The following is a 25,454-nucleotide window of genomic DNA, read 5'->3' on the forward strand; positions in this document are numbered from 1 at the left end:
TTCTCTAGCATTTAGGTTGATGATGTTGAGTAATTCAGGCCACTAAGTCTTTCAATTGACTAGAGGTACATTTTCTAGTTGGTGCAAACTAGTGTGCCTAATATAATACAAGTACTCTCAATATCTCCTAGAGCCTTATTACAATTCTTTTAGGATTCAACTAGATAATTGTGTCACACAAAACTTCTGTTTTGTATTTTCTATGGACAGTATGAATTGATCTGAGCAGGCAATAAAAGGATTTCCTATTTGCCATTCCAGGGTCATCACTTTAAGACTATATTAATTCATTTACTTAATAACTTAGTCAGATAATCTATCAGGAAATATTTCTTTAGTGCTGAAGACAATTGTACTCATTATATTCAAGAAGGTAGCAAATGGGACACTCAAGATACTCACTTTCATGATGCTTACATCTTACTTTTGGAAGCTGCTCAGTATAAGTCAGTAGACACAAATATAAGCATGATTATTTTGGTCAGTGATGAACACCGTAGAAAAATTACACAGCAAAAAGTGATGAAGGGAGACTACCAGGTTGGTTTTGGGCAGGGTGATCATGTTAGCTCTATGAGGAGGTGACAGTTATAAAAAGACTGGCATAACACATGTGAGTAAACCATGAGATCATCTGGGAGAAGAGCATTTGAGGGTAGAGCAACTAGCACACATCTTCCAGGTAGGAGCTCATCTGTGTTTAAAGAGAGAGGTTTAGTGCAACTTGGGCAGCTAAATGAGGGCCTATAGGTCATGATCCAGTGAGGAAGACTAAAACCACTTAAAGCGTTGTAAGTAGAGGACATCCATGTGTGGAACTGGTTACACGGACAGTAGAAGAGCTAAGAAGCCAAATGGGACAATGAGGCAATCCAAACATGTCAAGAAGTCATTAGCAGTCTCAGGGTGGCTGGGAGGAGAATGGGAGCTGGAGACTTAGCAGAGCTCAGCTCAGGGTCATCCAGCTGGAGGCCAAACGTGGCAGACACATCCTACAGGATGAGGAGTGCAGAGGAGTCAGGTCACTGAGGATAAGGGGATCAACGTCTGTCTTCCTACCTTCCAACCACTGCCTACTGCTGAAGGGCACAGGTAGAAATCAGCTGCCATTGGAGTGGAATATGGCATGCAGAAGGAACAGCCTTGTGGGGAAACAGGGGAGACAGGTGTGGAGAGGAGGGAGGCCATGCAGAAACCAGAGAGAAAGGTCCTGGTGTACCTTGGGAGAGCTGTGATCATCTAAGTGAGAGAGGCAGTCCTGGAGGCTTAAGTTCTGCACAAAGTGGAATCAGGTCATGGAATTTAGGTGCATCTCAGGAACATCAACAGTTTTTTTCCCTAGGAAAGTTTGACCCTTCCTACAGTTCTTCTAGATCCAAAATTCATGCAGGAGTTTTTGTTCTTAGACAAAACTGGGGACTCCTAATCCCCTATCCCAAGGGTCATCTTGATTTAACACAGGAGATGACCAATTTGTCACCTACATATTATACATCCAAAGCACTCAGACAATATCTATAATTCAGGCAGTGTTCAGAAACCTCACGGATCTGCAGAACTTATCACAGCAGTTACAAGCACAGACAAACAGCCTGGGCTAGAATCCTAGCTCTGTCATCTTCCAGTTGTGTGATCTTCAACAAGTCATTTAGCCTCTCTGAGCCTCTATATCCTATTCTGCAAGATGAGGCTAAAAATATGGTACCTATTTGAGAGGATTTCTATGAAAGTGAAGTGTGTTCATACATGAAACACCCCTGTAACATTGCTTGACTCAAGGAACTGGTTCTGTGGATTTGCTTATTCCCAGTCCTCATAAAACACCCACTCAAGTGAGGCCATTGCCTTTGCCTGGCAGTCAAGATTCTGACACCCCCAAGTAAGCGCTTCTCAAAGCTTGGTCTTAACACCTAGGAACTCTTTAGGAATGACAATTACAGGGCTCCAGCCCAGAATGACTGCTCTTGGAGGTAGGTCCTAGCCATCTGCTTTTTACAAGCCATCTGAGATACTCTGATGTACAATTTATGCCCTTAGAAGTAGCTTTTTATTAAGTCTGATGGCCTAAGAGAAATACATCTGAACTGCACTGATTTAATTTATACTACAAATTGTGAGTTACAGCTCACAAATATGGAATACAACATTTTTATTGAAACAGGACTTGAATTTCTATTTCATTGCCCATGTGAAAGTGTGAAAATGCAAGCTAAGTCGATGCAGTTTTATGGCAATATTCAATGTGTCTGAATATCACTGTGTGTTTGTATCAGATTGAAGCACTATATTCCTCCCACATCAGTACTAGTGCTGCATTGGTTTCGCTTAACTGTCATGACAAGGCTTCTGATCCCACACCACTTTCACCCCTCTGAGGAGCAAGGATCCCACACCATTTTCTGGTTCTTGACAAGGATCTTGTTCTTATGAGGCCCATCTCCAGCAGCACAGTCAGGGGCCTGTCGGCTAGGGCCTTCATCCAAAAGGTCGGAAGGAAGTGAATACCGCTCTTTTGTATAAGGGATGACAGAAGTGGCCCTCATCCAGCTCCTACCAGGTTCCATCAAAACAGGACGTTCTCCTTCAGACGAGTGGCTTCTTCCAAATCCACACTACTCAGACAAGGCCACTCGTGGGTCTTCCCAAGATGGGGAACAACGCTCTTGTCTTTCCTTTAGTTTCCATTGTAGAAATTATTCTTCAGGACTTCCCTTTTGATTCTTGGAAGCTGGGTGTGGGAATTAAGATAACTACTGAAAATAAGCCTGTTTTTCTTATTACACTTCTGCTACAACAACCTGAGATCCTATCATGTGTTTGGATGTGCCTGAGACCAACCAGTAAAGATTGGAAAAGGCTGAGCCAAAGTAGTCTCTAAGATTAGTGTCTCAAGAACTTGTCTCAATACATTGAGAAAACAAATGTTGACCTCCAAACATCCTTTTCCTTTTCATGCCTGAGTTGTCTTGACTTTATTTTGAATAGCAAGGTCTTCTGGTGGTTGCAACTCACTTTTCTTTGTCATTAAAGTTCCCAGTGCTTTCATTGTCTCCAGGGCTGCTCTTGTAAGCTGACCTAATTCCTTTGGGAAGTACACACAGAATAAATAATCAGAGAATGAAGAAACGAAAATTTAATCTCAGGGCATTAAGTCCTGAGGCAAAACTTTGCAAAGTGGCAAACAAACCTGTGCCCTAAAATGTCATCTCTTCAAATATTAATGAGTTTATTTATTCAATAGAAATATTAAGCTTTAGAATCAGATTTCATAGCATCATCTCAACCCATTCGTTTCCATTTTCAGCTACCATAAAATAATATTGTAACCTTACTGCGCCTCAATGTCCTCATCACTAAAGTAGGAACTTTAACAGTTGCCATAATATGATATTTGTGAATTTAGATAATTACATGTAAACAGCTTTCCATGCTGCCTGAAACTTTAACAGGTTCTAACTGAGGGTTAATTTTTGCTATGTTTTGTTGTTATTGGCAGTTTTGCTCAAAACATGTTTAAAACAATTACGAAGATATGTGCAATTTATCAGATATTATAAATGTCATTAGAAGGAGGTGAAAAACTTTAAACTATTGACTGCTATGGTATTATAGACTACCACTCTATAGTTATTTTAACTTTGCCTTTAAGAAACTATCTTAGTCACTGGCATTATATCAATTCTCAAATAATTAAACTTTTTAAGTTATTAGGGAACTCTTTTTTTTTTTTTAATTTGAGAGACAAAGAGAGAGACACACACACTGTGCTCTCATCTGTTACTTCACTGTCCAAATGTCCCCAAGGTTCAAGGCTGATCCAGAGCAAGAGCCAGAAGCCAGGAATGCAATCAGGCCTCCTACGTGGGGAGCCAAAATCCAACTACTTGAGCCATCACTGCTGCCTCTCAGGGTTTGAATAGGCAGGAAGCTGGAATCAGGAGATAGAACCAAGAATCAAACCCAGGTACTCAGCATATAGGACCCAGGTATCTTAATTGTCCAGCTAAATGCTTGCTCTCAGACCCACAATTTTGCTTTCATATTTCATATTTTTGCTAATAATCTAGACCAAGATTTCTCCAAATGTTTGGAAGTAAATAGACATTATTACTTATTTTTAAAAATTTGATGTATTTATTTTATTTACTTGGAAAGCAGTAGAGGGGAATTGTTCACTCTCCAGATGCTTACAAAAGCCAGGGCTGGACCATACCAAAGTCTGTAGCCTGGAATTCAATCTGGATCTCCTACCTTGGTGACAGGGAACAAAATGCTTGAGTCATCACCTGCTGCCTCCCAGAATGTACACAGCAGGAAGCTGGATTGGAGTGCTGGGACTCAGACCCAGGTTTGCAGATATGGGACATGGGCAGCTCAAGCAGCTGCTTAACCACTGCACCAAATGTCTAACAACTATGACTTATTTTCATTTCTTATTACACTCTAACACATGTGTACACACCCACATACGTAAGTTAGAAATATTACCATAACAGGGCTCTAGAGGTCCCAAGGATCAGAATTGTGATGTTTCCTTAAAGAGGAGTACGTGTCACTTATCTAGAGAGAAGATTCTCACCCTGACCTGTACATTAGAAGTGAAGCTGCTGGAGAGATTTTCAGAAATGTCGATTCCTGAGCCTTACACCAAACCTACTGATTCAGAGTCAGCCAACACGGGCAGTTATTACAAGGGTTTGTTCACAACCTGAGCTCCCCTGTTACGAGGAATAATAATGTTGACTATAATAAAAGGCATGTGGAGTGTTAGTACAGGAAGTTTATTCAACAATTCAATTATAGAGAAGAAATAAGAAAAAATCCCATTAGAATTTAGCAGCAGAGAAGTGATTTTGATAGACTCAAAACAAGGAAATTGATAAGAACTACCAAAGATAAGTCTCGGAAAGGGATACTATTCATTCCTGTATTAGCAATGGAGGGAATAAACTACAACTAGGCCCTGTTCTCTGATAAAACACTGCTATTCAAGCAAAATTTTAGTGAGGCAGAGGAGAACTGGACTTAATTTTGGACACAAAATTTTGTAAAACTGAGAAGGAAAGATATTTAGCTGCTTTAATCACTCTAAGTATCTCTTTTGTGGTCTAGTAAATTCTTCCCTAAAATTGACTCCCTTTATGCTAACTTACACTCTTCACGACTCTCCTCCAAAATAAAATTTACAGTTGACATGAAGTAGATTTGAATACCTTAGATGGCTTCCACTCAAAATTTTCTTCAATCCTAAATTAGAAATTTAAAAATGAACAGGAAACCATTTTCACCAGCACAGTTCCCCTTTTGTACAACACACTCTGTCTGCTGATGCGAACATCCTCCATCCCATGTCAATACACAAGTTTCTGTCTGAAAGAGGAAAGAATTATATAGTATCTTTTGTTTCCACAATAGTATTTCTCATCATTTTCTGAAACCAATAATAATTGTGGACACTAAAAAGGGCTGATTGGACTAAAGACCATATCCATTTACAATCTGTTTTCATCTAAAATGGTGGCTTTTCCTTTAGTCATCCTTTAAGCAATTAATATCTAACAGGTTTTTTAAGATTTTATTTATTTATTTGAAAGGTAGAGTTACAGACAGTGAGAGAGAGAGACAGAGAGAAAGGTCTTCCTTCTGTTGGTTCACTCCCCAAATGGCCGTAATGGCCGGAGCTACGCTGATCCAAAGCCAGGAGCCAGGTGCTTCTTCCTGGTCTCCCATGTGGGTACAGGGGCCCAAGGACTTGGGCCATCCTCCACTTGCTATCTATCCCAGGCCATAGCAGAAAGCTGGACTGGAAGAGGAGCAACCGGGACTAGAACTGGCACCCATATGGCATGCCAGTACCGTAGGCGGAGGATTAGCCTAGTGTGCCACAGCACTGGCCCCAATATCTAATGGTTTAAAAGCAAGTCTGCCATTTGCTTTTGTGGTTTTTTTCCTAGAAACTGGTTCTGTTTGTATCGCTGCAAGGAAAGCAGTGCAGACTGAAATCCCCATTTCAGTGTTCAGGACTTCTGCCTGTTGCCCCGCCCCCGCAATGTACTGATTCCATTATTTTATAAAGGTTATTTTGGTGATTTTTTTTTTCCTAGAATAAAAGTACTCTGAAAGGTCTTTAATGTTTTTGTTATTTAAGAGTAGATCATTTTAAATATAAAAGAACATAATTGAGGATAATACTGGACATGTCACAGAATTCTTGTCTCCACCACTATTCTAATTTTATCAATGGTTAGCATTGAAAACTTATTATGCATAAATCTTGTGCTAAATACTTTAAGAGCATTTTCTCATTTGTTCTTCCTCATGTCTTTTATGGAAGTCGTAATATTATCTGTGAAAAGTCACATAGGTAATGAATTTATGGGACTATGGGACTTGAAGCATATCTAGATGATTCTAGAACTGGCCTTATCAAACACCACTTAATACTGCCTTACTATTATTGTGCACTGTTTTTAGTATTGTAGCTCACTGAATTAACTCTGACTAAAACCTCCTATACTAACACTCCCTGTAAAAATTGACTTATTTAGAAAAAGAGGTCTGGGGCTTGTCCTGTGGTGTAGCAGGTAAAGCTGATACCTGAAGGGCTGGCATTCGAATCCTGGTCCACTTCCAGACCAGCTCCCTGCTAATGTTTCTGGGAAAGCAGCAAAAGATGGCTCAAGTGCTAGGGCCCCTGCACCCACATGGGAAACCTGGAAGAAGCTCCAGTCATTGTGGCCATTTGGGGAGTAAGTGAACCAGCATTGGAAGATCTCTCTCTCTCTCTCGATCTCTCGATCTCTCTTTCTCTGTGTGTGTGTGTCTCTCGATCTCTCTCTCTATGTAACCCTGCCTTTCAGATAAATAAATAAATCTTGAAAGAGAGAGAGAGAGAGAGAGAGAGAGAGAGAGAGAGAGGTTTTGTGGTTATGTTGAAGATTTGATAAGGGATCTGTCTCAGGTTTTTCAAATGAGCCCTAAATGTCATCTATCCTTAAATGAGGGATGCAGAGAGGGATTGGACACAAACAGAAGGGCAATGAACATGGAGGCAGAGATTCGAGTAGCATGGTCAAAGCTGTGGAATGCCAGCAGTCAAAGGGAGCTAATAATTCAATAAGCCAAATTTTACTTCACTGATAACTAGAATCTACTATCAATGAAGAAGGCATTTTAGTAATAACTTCAATTTTTTTTAATTTTTTTAAACATTCAATAGGTACCTCTTTGAAGATTTTTTATTGGCTGGCACCACAGGTCACTAGGCTAATCCTCCGCCTTGCGGCGCCGGCACACCGGATTCTAGTCCCGGTTGGGGTGCCGGATTCTGTCCCGGTTGCCCCTCTTCCAAGCCAGCTCTCTGCTGTGGCCCGGGAGTGCAGTGGAGGATGGCCCAAGTGCTTGGGCCCTGCACTCACATGGGAGACCAGGATAAGCATCTGGCTCCTCGCTTCGGATCAGTGCAATGCGCCGGCCACAGCACGCCGACCACAGCAGCCATTGGAGGGTGAACCAACGGAAAAAGGAAGACCTTTCTCTCTGTCTCTCTCACTGTCCACTCTGTCAAAAATTTTTTTAAAAAAAAGATTTTTTATTTATTTATTTGACAGATAGAGCTACAGACAGTGAGAGGAAGAGACAGAGAAAGGTCTTCCTTTCATTGGTAAACTCCCCAAATGGCTGCAGTACCCAGAGCTGTGCCGATCCAAAGCTAGGAGCCAGGTGCTTCTTCCTGGTCTCCCATGCGGGTACAGGGAACCAAGCACTTGGGCCATCCTCCACTGCTTTCCCAGGCCACAGTAGAAAGCTGGACCAGAAGAAGAGCAACTGGGACTAGAACCAGCGCCCATATGGGATGCCAGCACCGCAGGCGGAGGATTAACCTAGTGCACCATGGCGCCGGCCCCTCAATTTTTAAATAGTATAATGTTTTTTCAAATTGACTCCATGTTTCCATGATGCTATTCATATTTTAAAGTAACAAAGACATACACACTTAATAGTAGCAACACATAGTTTTAGAAAGCAAATTTGGGGGCTGGCACTGTGGTATAGTAGGTTAAGCTCCACCTGCAGCACTGGCATCCCTGGTGGCTGCCAGTTCAAGTCCCAGCTGCTCCTTTTCAGGGCCAGCTCTCTGCTGTGGCCTGGGAAAGCAGTGGAAGATGGCCCAAGTGCTTGGGCCCCTGCACCCACATAGAAGACTCGTGAGAAGTTCCTGGCTCCTGGCTTCAGATAGGCCCAGCTCCAGCATTGCAACCATTTGGGGAGTGAACCAGAAGATGGAAGACCTCTTTCTCTGTCTCTCCCTCTCTCTGCCTATAACTCTGCCTGTCAAATAAATAAATAAATCTTAAAAAAAAGTAGGGGGGTCAGAATCGGGGAAGGAGATGTGATGTGAGAGAGAGAGAGAGAGAGAGAAATTGGAGGATGTTAGCATGCTGACTTTGGCACTGGGGAAGGTCAAGGAGTGCAGTCACTAGAAGCTGAACAAGGAAAGAAAATTAGTTCTCCCTTTAGAGCCTACAGAGGGAGTTCATCCCTTCTATTACCTTTAGCTTGTAAGATGGACTTCTGACTTCTAGAACTATAACCTAATGAACCTGTGGATCTAATCCACAAAATTTGAGGTTAGTTATTATAGAAGAAATAGGAAGCAGATACAACGACCTTGTGCAGTCACTTGATCTCCAGACTCTAATTCACTCTGTCCTTCCAAAAACATATACTGAATGTCTATTACATTCCAAAACATAGCTTTTAGAAACCAAGAAACTAGTGAAAGTAAAGGAGAAAGAAAAAAAACCACATCATTTTAAGTTCAATGTGAGAGGCTAAAGTAAGCAGAGGTTTGTAGCAGAGAGGCGAAGGATCACACACACACACACACACACACACACAGAGAGAGAGAGAGAGAGAGAGAGAGGGAGGGAGAGAGAGAAAGGAAGAGAATTGTTCATCCACTGGTTCACTCCTCACTCCCCAAATGGCCACAACAGCTGGGGCTCTACCAGGCTGAAGTCAGGAGCCTGCAGTCCCATATAAGTCTCCAATAAGGGTAGCAGATGGCCAAGTACTTGGACCACCATCCACTGCCTTCCCGGGTGCATTTATAGAGAGCTGGCTCTGAAGCAGAGCATCTGGAACTCAAACCGGAGCTCCGACAAGGAATTCCAGCATGCAGGTGACGGTTTAACTTGCTGCACCACAACACCTGCCACCTCATGAAGAAATTTTTACCCCAGAACTTCCGGTAGGACCAGGCAGAAACTATTCTCTGAGAACGCATTTTTCCTTAGCTTTCTTCCTGCATTCTATTCTCTTCCCTCTTTCCTTTTCTCCAGGAGTCTCTAAGTACCTTTCACAAGAATCCATGTCATGGACTCTTCTTAGTGACCTCAGCCTAAGATGCCATTTTCAGGTTTCATTCATCCCAGAGGTCCCAATCACCCACCCTCAGCTGAATTATCATGCCTCATTTTCTGGAAATGCAACCCAAATAGGTGTCTAGTAAATTCTACATTTGGGACAGAGTGGATTTCTGGGAAATCAATCACTGAAACCACTATAAATATTAATGGAGGTTATCTGCTTTGTTGGGAAATTTTATTTTTCCTTTTTTATTTTTATTTTTTGGCATGGGATGGGATACCAGTAGGTTACTTTCCATGTTGGTTCTACTCTCCTGAAATTGGAGGCATGGGGAACTGAGATGAAGAGACATTAAGTTATTTGAGGAACCCTACAAGATCTTTAATAACCTAAGAGAAACAGTATTTTTCCAGTTCTTCTAATTCTCAAGCAACTCCAATGCCCTAAGTCTCTAAAGTAATTTTTAAAACTTTAATGGAGAACATTATTTCTTTGGGACATGACTCTACAGAAAATAATGCCACATTTCATGATTTTCCACTGCACAATGACGCATAGTTAAAGTTGACAAAGAAAGCTTCATTTCTTTGCTAAGCACAATACTGGAAAATTGTGCTAGGAAATTCTGTGAGTCTTAAAAATTGGGTTTGTCCTGAAGTCAGAAGGTCAGAACAAAACATAAAAATCAAAATGGCTCAATCTATTATAAGCAAAACTCATGTAGAATAGATTTTCCAGACATCAGCATTATCACAGGAAGCATTAATGCTATCCGCTGCTTCAATTCGCTGAGAAGTTAGGAAAGAGATGCAAATAGAGCATAACATGAAGTAGTTTCTTTCCTGATACTCTCTAACTTGACTCCTCTCCATAATCTAAGCTCTACCCTTGTGACATAGCTCAGTATTTTCTGAATCTCTCCTAATGTGTAAAAAAACACACTGAAGTGAAAAAAAAGAAGTGAGCTGGCAGGAAAACAAGACATAGTATTTACTATATGAAAAAAACAAATAACCTTACTAGTTTTTGCTTTCAATTTACTAGATTTTAAAATGGAGTTTTCTGGGGATTTTGTTTCATTTTACTGCCTACTGAAGAGAAACTATGAAGATGAATGTAAGTATCTGAAAAGTAAAACCCATTTCTGACAAGGAGAGGCAATTAAATACTCCCTGTGTAGTACTGTGGAATGTTCCATCTTTTTAGAAAATGGAAAATAAAACATAGAAAATTGAGAGCTCAGTATGGTTTAGAAAATGGAAAATAAACTCCATAGAAAATTTTGAACCCATGAAAGTGATGGCAACCTGTTAGAAATACACAGGAGTTTTCACTTTCAGATGAACAGTCTAAGCAAGGCTGTGTGGGAGTCGAGAAATTTGAGTTTTGTTTCCCACTATCCTGTCTTCTCACTGTAGAACCTGAGCAAGTCATGTAGCCTCATTAATTTCCACTTTCCTCCTCTGGAACATCAGGAGATCATTAAAAACAACAGCAACAGAACTGTTCCATCTAATAGTGATAATACTGGGCAAACTCTGCAAGAGGCGCTGTGTGAAGTATTCAAATCCAACATCTCATGTTCTCCTCTCACAAATCTCTACTAAATATCTGGATTCCCATTTCGTAGAATTGATAAGACTGTTTACAAGTTTTTGGTGTCACATCCCATGGAAATACAGCTAACTTAGCCAGTAAGAAGAATACAGGATTTTTTAATAATAAAAACTCCAGTCCTTTTAATGCAAGAACTCATGGTGTCCTTCTAGGGGTCAGTGTTCAACAATACTTCTGCTAGGAATTGAACGCAAGCATTCTATGACAGGACATGAATGTCCTAACCAGATCTTAAACACTAGGCCAAACATTTATCACTTCATTAGTAGTTAATGTTTGAGCTTCTGCAACTTCTCAGCTGTCAATATTGGGTTTGAAAATGAAGCAATGTGTTCAGCAAATGACAATATTATTTTATAAAATAAGACTTTACATATATAAGAACATGATTTCAGCTCACATGTTACTTAGGTGGCATACATAATTTTAGAAGACTAATTTTATAAAATATGCCAAAGGGTAACTTTATATCAATGAGCTGATTTGCCCTTGAACACTTATTATTGTCTGGTGGTTTAATAAATTTTAATATAGCCATATAAATTTTAATATTAATATTAAAGTTAGGTTTCAATAAACTTTAATATAGTCATCTGCTATAACTCAACCTCTCCTTGTTTAGAGCCATCTATTTGAAGTAAATATTTAGCCCATTCAAATTTCAAACTTACTAAGAATAGTTCTGCTTGTCTTGAGGAGCTACCACTCAGTATTTTTGCCGAGATAATTACTGGGCACAGAAGAAATGTCTACCACCCCTGTGCTCTTTGTCTTTTTCTCCTTTGTTGTCTTTTTCTGGCCTTTGGGTATTGGCCTCTGTACCTGCTAGAGTTGGCACTCAAGTATCATTGGTTTGTGCTCAGCTCTCTTGTTATAGGGTAGAATATTTTGTAATGACCCTGTTGCCCAACTCACAGGGCTTTGCTCCTACCTCTGATGGACCCTAGAAACTCAACTACATTAAACAGATCTAGCCTCGACCTGCCTGATATTGAGTTCTGGCCTCACTATGGGTTTTCTCCCCCAGCACCGTTCCCACCATTCATAGGCTAACTCTTATTTCTGCATTATTTCCTCCCTCCATTACCTTCTTCTCCCTGTCCTACTGAAGTTCCACAAGGATTCTTCCTGAATCTCTTCCATGCCTCCCTGGAACTAAGAGAAACAAGGGTGGGGTTGTCTCAGATCCTACCCATGGCCAAACCCTACACATAATGATTACTTTATTGCAGGCATCTCACAAAGGAGCAGGGCTTCTATTGGCCCTTGGTTTCACAATCTGGCATTCAGTAGGAGCCTTGACAAGAGGAGCATGGGTGGATGGCACTGGTTAAAGTCTGATTGCATTGGATTGGAGACAGAGCGGAAGAAGTGGATGCAGTGTGTTTTGGAAGGAGCCTCCTTCCCTTTGCTGGGTGTCTTTGAGTAGCGTTTTTCCATTAAAGCAACACTCCTAATCCCCCTCTTCCTCCTCATCGCTCCTTCCTGGGAAAAGAGGAGGATCTGATGATGAATCAGAAAGAGAGGGCTGAGCTGGTGTGGCATGTTCCCTCCTTCCTCTATGAATCTGTCCATCTGCAGAGCACTCTCCTGTTTGCTCTCTTGGGGCAAACAAGGTCTGTCCCTGCAGAAGAGGCCAGTGTTTACTTAATCATTTCAATGATTGGGAGCATTGGCCTATCTAATTATGTAGAGGAATAGTACACAAAATGAACTTACTGTCAAAAAGGACTAAGCTATATTCTTTTGTATTCTTTTTGTTACTTATCTAGATTCTCCTAACTTTTCTGCTTTTCTTTCAATAGACTCTCAACTGGAAAGGGAAAGAAGTTGTTGTTTATTTGACATCTCAAATAAAAAACACTCCAAGTAACTTTTGCAATCACGGGTAGTAGAATCAAGGGGAACATGGGGGTCAAGAGAAGATTTGTTTTGTTGTTGTTTTTTAATGAGAGCAATTACAGGGCATTTGTATGTAATAGGAATGACCCAAGAGTAAAGGACAAATTGAAGATGCAGGGCAAGATAATAATTACAAGAACAGAGTACTTCCCCAGATGAAAGGAGTGCATGGAATCCAGTGAACAAGTGGAATAATTGCTCTTAGATGACAAGAGCTATGAATTGCCCATTTTAATATGAAGGAAAGTGGAGAATACAGGTATAAATAAAATGAACCAGCTGGGGATAGACCAGTTCTCTTTTGATTGCTTCTGTTTTCTCAGTAATATGAAAAAGTAAGTTCATCTGTGACAAAATATTGTACCAAACTGTAAATATTTGAATCAAAGTCTATTGATTCTACCTAACAGCGGTTCAGTATTATCCAGAGTCTATGTGATTTCTTCAACTTTTAATTAAAGTTAATGTTCATTACCCCCTGTATGGACTCTGGTTTTCTTTTCTAGTTTTATTTTTTTTTTCTCTTATTGCATGTTTATCCTTATTTTAAACAACTTTAAATTGTTTTCAGATGTAGATTGAGTAAGTGAATAAATAAAATAAAATGATTGTAATTATAAAATAATAAAGCTACTCTTCACCATGAGATTTGTATTAAGCTATAAAACAAGAAAGAAATTCTAAGTCCTGCAATAATTCCCAGGCTGGAATTTTGATAGAAAAAGAATCCTGTTTGCAGATCTTTTCTATTAACATAGAATCAAAGACAAGTTTAGTCAGAGTTACAGAGAGAGAGAGAGAGACAGAGAGAGAGATTTTTCATCCACTGGTTCACTCTGCAGATGGTCACAATGACCGGGGCTCTGTCAGGCTGAAGCCAGGAGCTTCTTCCAGTTCCCTCAATGGCTGGCAGGTTTCCAAATGTCAGGGCCATCTTCCTCTGCTTTTATCAGGCTATTATCAGGGAGCTGAATTGGATGTGGAGCAGCTGGGACATGAACCAGCACGTGTATGGGATGCCAGCATAGCAGATGTTGGCTTTATGCCAACTACACTACAATGCTGGCCCAATAAAGAATTTTGAAATGAATCTATGACATCTGTCAAAGTCATAAGGACATATCATTAACACATTATTTTGTTCCCTATACTTTTGTGTTCTTGCAATCTGGTATGGAAAGAAACCAAGGACAAATAAATAGAACAGTTGAAAGTGTCAGAGTTGAACATTACATAATTTTTAGTTGCACAGTTAAGAGCATCAGTGTCAAGTGAAAACCAGCAAATTGTGGGTCAGTGAAACATCATGTTTCATTGGTGGCATCAGCCTTCTGGTGTCCATGTGATCTATATAATTATTCACCTATGGTAAAATTACTCACTTATTTAAATATGGGCTTAAACATTTCTAAAAATGTATGACTTGATTTTACCATTGGATCAATATTTTAATCAAAGACACTATCTCTGGGGTTAAGTCGTGATAGACTTTAAGTGCTATAAGAAAGCTAATTTTCGCACCTCTGCTGGATAGGTTTCATGTCCTTTATTTTTCAGATCATGAGGAGGATCAGTATACCAGTCATTGCTTCACCAGTGTAGGAAGAAGAAAACGTTTCCTAGCATGAGCAAAGTTGGGACTGCTTCTCTTGCCATTATCCACTTGTGCGCCTGCTGTCACATTACATGTGACAAGTGCAGGTGATATTATGATTAGCCTTACAGTTGAACCGTTTTAGCCAGTTGAAATGGACAATGAGACTACCAATGGTGGTAGTCTGTGCCCTTGACTCTCACATTCTGTGTGCTAAGTATGTAAATTGGCACGAACTTGAATCTTGTTCCCGCTGTGGTTCTCTTTACTTCCTTGCTTAATCATATACACAGAAGACGAGTAAATGAACACAGGAGCCCAGTCACCATGCTTCCTCTTCCCTGCTTTCAAACATCACTGGGGTCCTCAGGAATTTGCATTCTTTTAGAATTGGCAGGAAACTTAGGGACGCTGGGGAAAAGAGACGGCTGCTGGGGCTAAAAGCATAAATTGTATATTTGATATTTGCGGGGAATTCTTAATGTTATTGTATTAGGCAGTAGAGTAGTGAAGAGTAAACTGATGGTTTTACTTTCTATTTGTCATAGGACTACACAGTAGAAATCAGCTCTCTCTATATATCCCGTGGGTTTCAAAGCATCCTCTTAACCCTCCATCTTTAAGACAGACATAAATCTATTCCCAATATGTCAGATTTCTATACCCTATTTGACTATGTGAAAACATAGATCAAACGAAAGAAGAATTCTATATTGTAAGCCTGGAGTGTACCTTACTTTTAGGTAGTGAAATAGCCAAGTGTTGCCAGATTGCAGGGATAGGAAGGATCCATATGGGCTCTGCTGACAAATGACAGAATATGTTTGAGGTCTTGATTTTCATTCAGTTATGATTTAACTTGAGAATTCCTAGCTATAGTCTGAAACTAGCCTTCCATGTAAGTGACAAAATTTAATTTCAATTTGGGAACTCCTCTGTCCATACATTAGTGATAAACACAATTTAGCAGTTGAAAATAGTTGTCGGCCGGCACCGCGGCTCACTTTGCTAATCCTCCACCTGCGGGTCTGGCACCCCGGGTTCAAGTCCCACTTGGGGCACCGGATTCTGTCCCGGTTGCTCCTCTTCCAGTCCAGCTCTCTGCTGTGGCCCGGGAGGGCAGTGGAGGATGGCCCAAGTGCTTGGGCCCTGCATCCGCGTGGGAGACCAGGAGGAAGCGCCTGGCTCCTGGCTTCGGATCGGCACAGCATGCCGGCCGTAGTGGCCATTTGGGGGGTGAACCAATGGAAGGAAGACCTTTCTCTCTGTCTCTCTCTCTCTCTCTCACTGTCTAACTCTGCCTGTCAAAAAGAAAAAAAAAAAAGAAAATAGTTGTCATGCTTTCACAAAAATGAATTTTTGTTATACTTCTTCAAAAAATGCTTCTGCTCTAGAACAAACTTTAGAACTATGTTCTATTCAGAAAACAATTCTGCAAAAGCAGCCCAAAACTTTAGTATTCTCTCATTCATCAGTTTTCCTTTGCCTCTTAGATGATTATCTTCTTGGTGAATTTGTGTCTGGCTTCTTCATGGGCTCATTACCCAGATCTGTTACCTTACCCTACAAATCCAATCTTACTAACAGCAATAGTGCTCTCTAAATTCATTTCAGTTGTTATTCAACTCAATTGGGTCATCAAATTTTGAAAACAATATAATATTAGCAAATGACATTAACAATCTGAGATCATTAAGTTATTTTTAGGTTCAGACAGAATTATGGTTAATATTTTTGTGGAATATAGAGCAAGTGAAAGGAAAGCATAGCTTCTGCATACAGGAATTGTGAGCATTTGTTGATATTCTATCCATGGCAGTAAAAGAAATTACCTCAAAATTTAGTTTCTTGAAACAATTACTTTATTTTGCCTATGATTCTGTGGCCAAGAATGGAGGAGACACTCAGCTAAGGGTTCTCAGTTGTGACCTCTCAAAATGTTGCCATCACATGTTGACTGGCCACTGTCATCTGAAGACTTGACTTCCAAAATGACTCACCTGGCTGGGGCTGTCAACAGGACCCGTTGCCTCCAATATTGATCCTTTCCTTATGGCCTGGGCCTGCAGCAGAGCCTGCAGGTCCTGTGAGGGGCAGCTCAAGGGGATGCATCCAGACGGTATGAGTTTTTAGAGGCAAGGAAGGAGCTGTTTCTTCCTACGTGGTCCTGGAAGTCACACTCTGTGTCTGCATTCTTGTGATTATAAGATCACCCAGTGCAAAGACAAGGACACTCAACTTTCCAATGTCACAGTAATGAAAAGAGGAATGTCGAAGAATTGGTGGGCATCTTAATATGTCAAAAGTTGGTTGATTATCTACCTAAAATCCAGCTCCACAGAGTACTCATGCAATTCCTCTCAGTGAAGATACAATATAAGCAGTGGAAGATTTTGTTTTAGCAATTTCTATTCATCTACTCCTCAAAGGTTAAATAGGGTGATTATGCCCACTGGGATCTTGGGGGACAAATAACGTTGTTGGCCCTGTTATTCTGTTTAAAAAGTATGCACATAGTGAAATTCTTGCATGAATTTAAAAGATTGTTTTATTAACATTGATTTCCAGAAGAAAATTTTCCACATGCTCTTTTAAACTAGGACTATTGTTTTCTACCAAATGTGTTTCGTTTAAGTGGTCAAAAAATGTTATCTTTTCTGAATAGTTCTAATTCAAATATTCTCACTTTTTAAAGTGTAGCTTTGATAAAGCCCACCTTCACCAAAAATCCTGGTAACAAAAATGGCATCCACAAACTGTGATGCAATAATTACTTATGTAAAGGTACCTATATTTTTGCTTGATATAGTCTGGTGGGTAAAAAGAAGGAATCATATCCTTTGAACAGTGTATCTGCTTTTTTGACAGGTAATACTTAAGCAGTTGCCTGTGCTTTATTTTTCACCTTTGAATTTTTAAAGGAATGCTTCAACTTTTTATTTGTTTGGTTTGAAAGCATGCAGCCACAATTGCCCAGGGAAAAAAAAATGTTTCAGATTGGGCAGAAAAAAATATTACATGGTTCTTTTTTCCATGATGGAGGTATTTAAATAGAGTTCAATAAATAAAAAAAAAGTGAAAAAAATTGGAAATGTTTATTGTTATCAACTCTGGCCCGGTGTTTCTCAAACCTTAGTGTGAGTGTAAACCCAGAGGAAAACTTAAAATGTGGATTATTATTCAGTAATCTGGAGATTTTTGGATTTTCTAAAGCTCTCAGGAACTATTCATGCTGCTAGTTAGCAAATCTCATTTTCAGTAGGGATGGGACACATTAACTTAGAAATAATTGGATTTGCCTAACAGGATAGATGTTGGGAACAAAAACTGGCAGATGGCTATTATATGCTTAGATGGAATTCCAAGAGTAACATATTTTGATGCATTTAAAACTCTTAAATTTTATTTTGAAAATTTTAAAATTTGTCAGTGATGTAACAGAAATACTCAAATATGAAAATACTATCAGGTTTTATTTTGCAATGAATTTTAATGAAACAAATTATGGAAAATATAAATGATGGTGTTAGCTTATAATTTTGCTAAATTTATGGTAAAAAAAAGGAAATCATAATTATGATAGCTGGTGTTGCAAATCCAATTTCCTGAAGATAAAACAAATGCAAATAAGTGGCTTTGACTGATATTTGAAAAATATTTAAGATGCTAATATTAACTATAATGAGTTTTAATTTTATGGATATCACTGACACTGCAGTAACATCAATGTCTATAAAAATGACAAAATAGCCAATGCCAATATACAAGAAAAAGAAATATAAACACTGAACAGGCAACTAAATTAACTTGTAAATAATGTGATCTTATGAGAAGATCTAACACAACAAATTGAAAGACAAAAATAGCTAATTAAAACATGACAAGGTGAACAACACCAATGAAAAAATTAAGTGGAAATAACAATGGAAAGGGTGCTATTTGGAATAGTAGCAACAAATTGTAGATACAAACATGAGTGACTAATATGAAGTAAACTGTACAATACTACTCAGGGTCATGAAGTACATGGATAAATAGAGATATATGATGTATTCCCAGGAAACAACGGTCAATTTTGTAAAAATGATAAATGACTTGAAGTTTACTCAAAAGTTTTATCCATATGAATGCGTAGCTTAATTGAAAGTAGGCATTTCTCTTTTTTTAAGATTTTATTTATTTATTTGAGAGGTAGAGTTATGGACAGTGAGAGGAAGAGGCAGAGAGAAAGGTCTTCCATCTGACCATTCCCCAAATGGTCTCAATGGCCAAAGCTGGGCCGATCAGAAGCCAGGAGCCAAGAGCTTCTTCCAGGTCTCCCCCAACAGGTGCAGGGGCCCAACCACTTGGGCCATCTTCTACTGCTTTCACAAGCTTTAGCAGAGAGCTGGATTGGAAGAGGAGCAGCAGGCCCTAAAACCAGTGCTCATATGGAATGCCAGCACCACAGGAAGAGGGTTTACCCATTGTGCCACAGTGTCAGCCTGGAAAGTAGGCCTTTCTTAGAATAAAAACAAAGCAATACATATATAAAGATTCTATAAACATACAGGAAACACTACAAGTCATTGGCATAGTCAAAGATTTCTTGGATAAGATCACAGAAACACAGGCACACAAGGAAAAAAGGAAGACAAATGGGATTACATCAAGCTAAGAAGTGTCTGCACACCAAAGGAATCACTCAACAAAGGGAAAAGGAAACTGACAGAATGGGAGAAAATATTTGCAAATTATACATCTGACAAAGGATTAATATCCAGGATATTTACGGGGCTCAAGAAACTCAGAGTGCGAATAAGAGAGGAAAGAGATGTGCAATTCGGGACATGCTCAAGCTGACTTACCTCAAACGGTAGAGTTAGAAACATAACAGGGGATTCCAATTCAATCCCATCAAGGTGGCATGTACCAATGCCATCTCACTAGTCCCAGTGATCAATTTCTGTTCACAATTGATCATAATGATAGGACTAAGAGCCAAAGGGAGCACATAAACAAGACTAGTGTCTGCAAATACTAGCTGATAGAATAAAAAAGGGAGAGAACAATCCCACATGGGAAGCAAGATATACAGCAGACCCATAGAATGGCAGATGTCCTAAACAGCACTCTGGCCTCAGAATCAGCCCTTAAGACATGCAAATCTGGCTGAAAAGCCCATGAGAGTATTACAGGCATGGAAAGCCAAAACACTCTGGGGGAAAAAAAACCTAAATGAAAGATCTCTGCGAGTGAGATCCCAGTGAAAAGAAGAGGTCATCAAAGAAGGAGGTACCTTTCTCTGAAGGGAGGAGAGAACTTCCACTTTGACCATGGCCTTGTCTAAATATGATCAGAGTCGGTGAACTCAAAAGGCTTCCATAGCCTTGGCGACTCATGACAAGAGCCTAGGGTGATTACTGATGCCATAAACAAGAGTGTCAAATTGTTAAGTCAACAACAGGAGTCACTGTACACTTACTCCTCATGTAGGATCTCTGTCCTTAATGTGCTGTACATTGTGATTTAATGCTATAACTAGTACTCAAACAGTATTTTTCACTTTGTGTTTCTGTGTGGGTGCAAACTGTTGAAATCTTTACTTAATATATGCTAAACTGATCTTCTGTATATAAAGAGAATTGAAAATGAATCTTGATGTGAATGGAAGGGGGTAGGGAGAGGGAAAGGGGAGGTTTGCGGGTGGAAGGGAAGTTATGGGGGGGGAAGCCATTGTAATCCATAAACTATACTTTGGAAATTTATATTCATTAAATAAAAGTTAAAAAAAAAAAGAAACTCAACAACAAAACAGCAATCCAATTAAGAAATAGACTAAGAATATGAACAGGCATTTTTCAAAGGATGAAATGTAATTGGCCTAAAGGGTACAAGCCATCAGAGGAATGCAAATCAAAACTACAATGAGATTTCACCTCACCCCAGTTAGAACAGCCATTATCCAAAACTCAAAAAATAAACACTAGTGAGGAGGTAGGGGGAAATGGTGGGAATGTAAACTAGTGCAACCATTACTGAAGACAGTATGGACGTTCCTCAGAAATCTGAAAATAGATCTACCATATGACCCAGCCATTTCATTCTTGGAAATTTACTCAAAGGAAATGAAGTAAGCAAATGAAAGAGTTATATATACTCCTGTTTTTATAGCAGCTCAACTCATGATAGTTAAAATATGAAATCAATCCAGATGTCCATCAACTGATGACTGGATAAATTGTATACATACATGATGGAATACTACTCAGCCATAAAAAGAATAAAATTCTGTATTTTGCAACAAAATGATGCAACTAGAGATCGTTATGCTTAGCACAATAAGCCAATCCCAAAAAGACAAATATTGTGTTTTCTCTGATTTATGGTAGGTAACTAATACAGAGTAAAAAAATGTAATGTATAAGAGTGAAATTGACATTTTGAGATTTGATTATTGTTTATGGCCCTTTTCTATATTCTTTGAGGATCAGTGGTTTTTCTATCTAGTACTGTTGAATTACTTATTTAGTGGAGAGTTAGGCTTGTGATTATAAAGTAAATTGAAAGCACGGGATTGTAAAAAAAAATAAGAAAATAAGGAGAAGTAAAAGTAGGAGTGAAGTAGGGAGGAAGAGTTGGATGGGAAGTATCATTATACTCTTAAAACTATGTATATGAAACACATGAAATTTGTTCCCTTTATATAAATTTTAAAAGCTTAAAAAGCTATAAAAATAAACAATAAAAATCTAGCATTAAAGAAATTAAATTTAACAATGTATTAGATTTTTTTTCATTGCATAAAATTATAAAATGAGCATGAGTAAAATAAACAAAACAAAAATATACAAAAAGCCAATTATAAAATTTGGGTACATCTTTATGTATTTTTAAATGAACATATAAGTGTATTATTAAAACACTCATAAGGCCGGCGCCATGGCTCACTTGGCTAATCCTCCGCCTGAGGCACCAGCACTCCAGGTTCTAGTCCAGGTTGGGGCGCCGAATTCTGTCCTGGTTGCTCCTCTTCCAGTCCAGCTCTCTGCTGTGGCCCGGGAAGGCAGTGGAGGATGGCCCAAGTGCTTGGGCCCTGCACCTGCATGGGAGACCAGGAGAAATACCTGGTTCCTGGCTTTGGATTGGTGCAGCGCGCCAGCCACAACGCGCTGGCCGTAGCAACCACTTGGGGGATGAACCAACGGGAAAAAAAAAAAAAAAAGACCTTTCTCTCTGTCTCTCTCTCTCTCACTGTCTAACTCTGCCTGAAAAAAAAAACCACTCATAAACATAATTTACTGAGATAATTTTCATTAAGAACTCAATAATAGTCTAAATTAAGTATATTTCTATAATACTTTAGTATCTTTATAATATTCTATTAGACAAGTTTTATAATTTATCCAACAATCCCTCTCTATATAAATTGCTTTTATATTTCATTATTTTGTAACCATAAGAAATACTAAGTATTTATTTTTGCATGTACTCTCCATTTATTTTTATGAAAGGATTTTAGAGTTGAAATTGCCAGTTCAAATGGTGTATGTTTCTAATGTCCTTGTGTACATTGTCATGTTTAATGCAATTTTAGAAATACAATGATAATTCTTTTTCTTATGAAATGAACAAAATTTTACTTCCACCATCTCAACTACTACCTTAAACTCTGCCAATTTGTCTACAGGAGACTTCTCAATACTGGCAATGCTACAATGAAAAAGCCAGTCTCTTATGTGGTTATTGGGAAAGTAAATCAAAACAATGTTTCTGGAAAACAACTTTTAACTGAGTGTTATGAATCTCCAGAATGTCCACACCCCTTGACCTATTTCTCAGAATTTAACCTAAAGCAACAACTCATTATTAATGAACATAAAAATATGTGAAGAAATAATTGTAACCAAGAATGTTTGTCCCATTATATTTTTTAAATAGAGGACTGTCACAGCACAGGGAGTTAACCCACCATTCGTGACACTGGCATCCTACATCAGAGAGCCAGTTCAAGTCCTGGTTTCTCTGCTTCCAATCTGCTCCCTGTTAATGTACCTGAGAAAGCAGATAAAGACGGTCCTAGTGCTTGGGTCCTTGACACCCATGTGGAAAACTCTGGTGGAGTTTTGTGCTCATGGCTTCAGCCTGGCCCATCTCCAGTCATTTCAGCTATTCATGGAGTGAACAAGTGGATGGAAAATCTCTGTCTATGTCCCTCCCTCTCTCCCTCTTTCTCTGTCACTCTGTCTTTCAAATAAATCAATCTTTTTTTAAAAAAATAGGAAAATCTTATAAACATACTAATTAAAAAATGAAGAAAATATATGTAAATTATTATCGTATCTATTAAAATTGCTAGGCAAAGGTTATAATCATATTAACAAAGAGTATACAATGGGAGCTGGTGCTGTGGCGTAGCAGGTAAAGCCACTGCCTGCAGTGCCAGCATCCCAAATGGGCACTGGTTGGAGTCCCAGCTGTTCCAATTCCAATCCAGTTCTCTGTTATGGCCTGGGAAAGCAGTAGAAAATGGTTCAATTCCTTGGACCCATGTACTGTAGTGGGAGACCTGGAGGAAGCTCCTGGCTCCTGGTTTTGGATCAGCACAGCTCCAGCCATTGTGGACAACTGGGGAGTGAACCAGTGGATGAAAGACCTCTCTCTCTCTCTCTCTCTCTCTCTCTCTCTCTCTCTCTTTCTCTCCTGCCTCTCCTTTTTCTGTGTAATTATTTCAACTAAATAAATGAATCTTTTTTTAAAAAGTATACAATGTACCTACAAAAATTGATGGGCAGAAGTAAGTCAAAGAGTGAGATTTGGTAACATAGGAAAGCATCATTTACATAATATACAATGCAACCCCTAGAGTTGTGCAGCAAGACAACACTGGTAGGATTATTGATGCTTCTTTCTCCTTGACAAATGGGCACCTGTACCCTTTTGGCTGATGTGAAAAGGTACCCAAAGGAGATTCTCATAAGGAAGACATAAGATGACTAAGAGCCAATGAAGAGGATTTTAGTGACTGCTCCACATTAAAGAGCTGAACATCAATACTAGAGCTGTTCTGCCAGATAATGGGAAGCAAAACATCGAAACAGAGCTACACTGTAGGGTGACTTCACCTTGTATTAATAAGCAAAGTCATTAGTACTGTAGGTCATCGAACTAGTTTGATTTTTCAGAACACATGCTCAGGGAGTGAAACCTTCATTGTTATTGAAGACCATCTTCCATCAGAGTAGAAAACCTACTCTGATCATTTCAGAGTTTGCACAAGTTTACTCAGTTGTTTCTAGTCTGAAACCAGAGAAATCAGAGTTCCTTTCAATCCCTCTGCTGCTCTTCTCCCTGGGAGACTTGAGACTCTAGCTCACGCATTGTCCTAACATTCCTGGGAATAGGTTTCCGGTCCATGGTTGTTAGCATCTGTTCCTGCTATCTTCCTCCTGTGAGTCTCAACACATAGCAGAGACTCCCTCTTTTCTCCATGCACTGGCCTATAAAGATCTGCATCCTCCTCAGCCTCTCAGGACACTACTTGGGTGTGGTCTACACAGCCACTTGCTCCCTATTCACAGGAGTTGGAGAGCACTCCTGCTTATTCTTCTGAATTTCTCTGTGTGTTGTAGGTGGGGTGTACTTGTAAGGAGAAAACTCAGCTCTCTGCCAGAATTTATCCTGCTACTATTTCTCCCTTATGGCTACTTCAGCATGCTTAGATTGGGAGAAGAGGGTGGAGAAGGAATTGGGCTACTCTAAGGAGCTTGAAAATTTTCTGGAGTTTCTCACATAGAAGTGAGACACAAAGTCTCTCTGACCTGATTTCCAAATCTATCCAAGAGTTTTATCATTTCCTCCACTCATGCATAGGAAATCAGTCCCCAAGAAAGAGAAAAAGGCGCAGGGCCCAGGAACTCTCTGGTGTGTGTCCCTTATTCCTGCCCAATTTGTACCCAAGCTAGTAAGACCTTGATCTAGTCTGTAGTGGTGAGGCCATCAGATACTTGATCTATTCTCTGTTAAATGTACTATTTGTGGTCTTGAACATCAAAACATTTGACATTGAAGACTACTATTCTAGAAGGCAAGACTTTGATCTCTGTAGTCCCACTGCATGTGTAGGAGTCTTCAGTGAAGTCACCTCAACAGAAGTCAGGAAGGAGCTTAGCAGACTAGCCCTCTGCTGGTCACCATTAACAAGGCTCAGAAAAATGGTCTTGTGTCCTGAGGAAGACCTACCTCACTGAAGAATCCCATGCCTTCATGAGATGGAGTCACGTGAGAGTGTCAGAAATCTTCCTGATCCTGCCACATCACCACCTTCAGGGTTGCCTGCCTACCGTGGGCTTGCTCTCGTTTCAAGGCCTACAGTGTTCTCCCTTCAGATATCTGCTCCTTCATTCACAGGGTGGTTTTCTCTAAAGTCACTTCAATGAGGCCTTCTCAGGCCATCCCACACACAATTCAAATGATCTGTCTTCTCTGGTGTGAATGTATCCCTTCCGAGAACCATGTGGGAACTTCATCCCCATTGTGTTGTAATAAGCAGTGGGTCTTTGGGGGAAGTGATTAAGTCACAAGGGCTGAGAGTTCATGAATGGATTAGTGCCTTATGACAGGGCTGGAGAGAACTACATTGGTCTCCTTTTTGCCCTTCTGCCTCTAGCATGGGAGGACACCACATTGTACTCTGGAGGACACAGCCAACAAGGGACCATCTTGGAAGTGGGAAACAGCTCTTACCAGACACTAACCCTGCCAGAACCTTAATCTTGTACTTCCCAATCTCTAGAACCAATGAGAAAAAAAATGTGCTCTTTATAAATTACCCAGTCTCAGGAATTTTTATTATAGCAGCAGAAACAAACTAAGGCACCTTCCATATTTAATAACTCCTTTCTTTCTTTCAGTTGTTCTCCTGAGTAATTAGCATAAGAGCACAAATTCTTTTCTTCTTATTATCTGTCTGTCTTTCCCATGGATGTTT

At 39.6% G+C, this 25,454-nt stretch overlaps 1 long non-coding RNA gene across 1 annotated transcript; it reads right to left on the minus strand.

Annotated features, from left to right (window-relative positions):
* Positions 1-731: 731 nt before the first annotated feature.
* Positions 732-25,156, minus strand: LOC127492829 (uncharacterized). Its single transcript, XR_007922619.2, has 3 exons — positions 24,707-25,156; positions 5,214-5,370; positions 732-3,082 (listed from the first exon to the last, which is right to left on the minus strand). It is a non-coding gene; the product is annotated as an uncharacterized lncRNA (long non-coding RNA).
* Between the last annotated feature and the right edge of the window lie 298 nt (positions 25,157-25,454).

This window comes from Oryctolagus cuniculus, chromosome 14 (assembly GCF_964237555.1).
Source record: "Oryctolagus cuniculus chromosome 14, mOryCun1.1, whole genome shotgun sequence".
Taxonomy (NCBI): Eukaryota; Metazoa; Chordata; class Mammalia; order Lagomorpha; family Leporidae; genus Oryctolagus; species Oryctolagus cuniculus.